Source organism: Ictidomys tridecemlineatus, unplaced genomic scaffold, assembly GCF_052094955.1.
Source record: "Ictidomys tridecemlineatus isolate mIctTri1 unplaced genomic scaffold, mIctTri1.hap1 Scaffold_196, whole genome shotgun sequence".
Taxonomy (NCBI): Eukaryota; Metazoa; Chordata; class Mammalia; order Rodentia; family Sciuridae; genus Ictidomys; species Ictidomys tridecemlineatus.
Genome location: NW_027521683.1, coordinates 59,157 through 61,728, shown reverse-complemented (window position 1 = coordinate 61,728; position 2,572 = coordinate 59,157).

The following is a 2,572-nucleotide window of genomic DNA, read 5'->3' as shown; positions in this document are numbered from 1 at the left end:
CCCTCCCCCGCCCCAACCTTCTGGCTGCCATGAGCTAGGAATGCTTCCCCTCTTGTTCCCTTCCACCTTGGCATCCCACCTCATCTTAGGCCGGCAGCAATGGGTCAGCTGGCCCCAGACCAAACCTCCAAGCCAGGAGGCCAGAGTGCATCTCCCCCTCCTGGTTGTTTTGGTCAGGCCTGTGGTAACTGTGGCAACTGTGGACTGACCCAGGGAGTAGGTGTTATGAGTGGATTGGACCCACAACCGTTTCCTAAATCCACAGATTCTGTAATTTTCAGAGCTCAAGACATTTCCTTCTGGATGGCCTGTTTCCAGCCTGCCCTCACCTAGAATGCAGTCTACTAGTGATTATTGAGATTCTCCAGCCGTCCTGGTCCTGCCCATTTGCACACCACAGCTAGCTCCTAGGCAGCCAGACCCATGGACCTCCTGCTGCCCACTGAGAAAAGAAGAGAGATTTTCTGAGGACTCTGTTAGACGTCCACTCTTATTTTTTTTTATGGACCACACTGAGAGGGCATGTTTCAGGCAGTCCTTCACATGCGTCTTTGAGAAATCAGACTCACAATGATTTTTGTGATTCTCTCCCAGGCTCCAATAACCACCGCTCTACTCCCTACTTCTCTGAGATCAACTTTTTAGCTTCCACTAAGAAGTGAAAAACTGCTATTTCTCTTTATGTGTCTGGCTTATTTCACTTAATATAATGTCTCCCATGAGCTAGTTTTAAATAGAAACTGCACAACAAATTCTTTTATGTCAGATTTAAATTTTATTTTGAAGAGATAATTCAAAATTGTCACATATGTTTATGTAGGAAAATGTTCATTAAAATATTTATAGGACTGGAGATGATCTGAATGTTTAGCCAAAGGGGAGAGATTAAGTTAATTTAAGAGAGATGTAAGCTTATTGATCATCTCAATAGATGCAGTAAAAGCATTTAACAAAATATAGCACCCCTACCTGTCAAAACAGTAAAAACACTAGGGACAGAAAAAACTTTGTAAAAGCATTGTAAAAGCTATCTATGCTAATCCCAAGGCAGCATCATTCTAAGTAGAGAAAGGTTGAAAGCATTCACTCTGAAAACTGGAAGAAGACAGGGTGCCCCCTCTTTCACCACTTCTATTCAACTTCATCCTTGAAATTGCCAGAGCCATTGGACAAAAGAAAAAAAATTAAAGGTATACAAATAGGTCAAGAAGAATTCAAATCTCACTCTTTGCTGATAGGATCATGTCATCTTCTTAATTTTTTTATTAGAGCATAATAGTTATACATAGAAGTTGGGTTGATTTGGAAAAGATCCTACGTGCATGGAATCTGATTTACTCCATTCAGTCTCCACCCCCCATCTCCCTCCTCTTCCCGCCACAATTCTCGTTTCTCTACTGATCTTTCTTTGGGTCATTTATCTGTTAATTTCTGACTGGTGCTTTCTAAATATACATACAGGTGCAGTCCCCTGTGGTAGACTTCCATGTGCACATAACATGATCTGCGTAAGTCCTTTCACATTTCCTCCCTTCCAAAACATCTTCGCCCTCTCATTTTCAATCTACACCACTGATCTTCCCTGTATACTTAAGATAGCCAGTCCAACCCCGCTTCATCAACTTCTTTCCTCTATTTTGCTCTGGCCCTGATAATTTCAGCATTGTACAGGGATAGTTAACTTCTGCCTTTCCGAACACAGAGATCAAGATTGATATTAAATGAGAAAAACTCTACTTTGGAAAACACTGAAGGCAACACCGACTGCTTCTGCAGATAATGACTCTGCTTTCTAAAGTTTTTTCTTAACATTTGCAATGAAAATGAACTTCTCCAAAAATCCTATGTTTACATAAAAGGACAACAGGAGACAGAGATTACTGAGACACTGAAAAATGACTTCACACCATGGTGAGGTCAAATGGCTTTCTGTTGGCTTCTAGCAATTCTCTGGTTACTTCCACCCACCATCACCCCTGCAAATGTGTGCGGCTCCATGGGTCTGATTTTCTGAGACCAGTCCCACACGTTATCAGTCTCCAGGCTGCTTTTCATTTGATATTATTTGCCATTTTGCTACAGATTAACAAGCCTGTTTGGGGTGCTCTCAGTCCATTCTCGTCATGATCTTTTTTTCTCTGTTTTGTAGCTATGACAACATTGGAAATGAGCAATCAATCATTTGTCACTGAATTCATCTTCTTGAAATTTTCCAACCACTTTAACCTACACGGCTGGTTTTTCTTTCTCTTTCTGGTCATTTACCTGACCACTCTCCTGGGGAACATGCTCATAATAGTGACCACCAGGGTCAGTCATGCTCTCCACACTCCAATGTACTTTTTCCTCAGCAATTTGAGCTTCTTGGACGTCTGCAAAACATCCACCACACTCCCAGTACTGCTGGTGAACTTCTTCTGGGAGAAGAAGGCCATGTCTTATGAGGGCTGCCTTTCCCAGATCTTCTTCTTGGTGACAAGTGCGGCACAGAAGGCTTCTTACTGGCTGTGTGGCCATTATGACTGTTGTGTGGCCACCTGCTGTCCTCCTCAGTACCCAGTTATCATGAGTG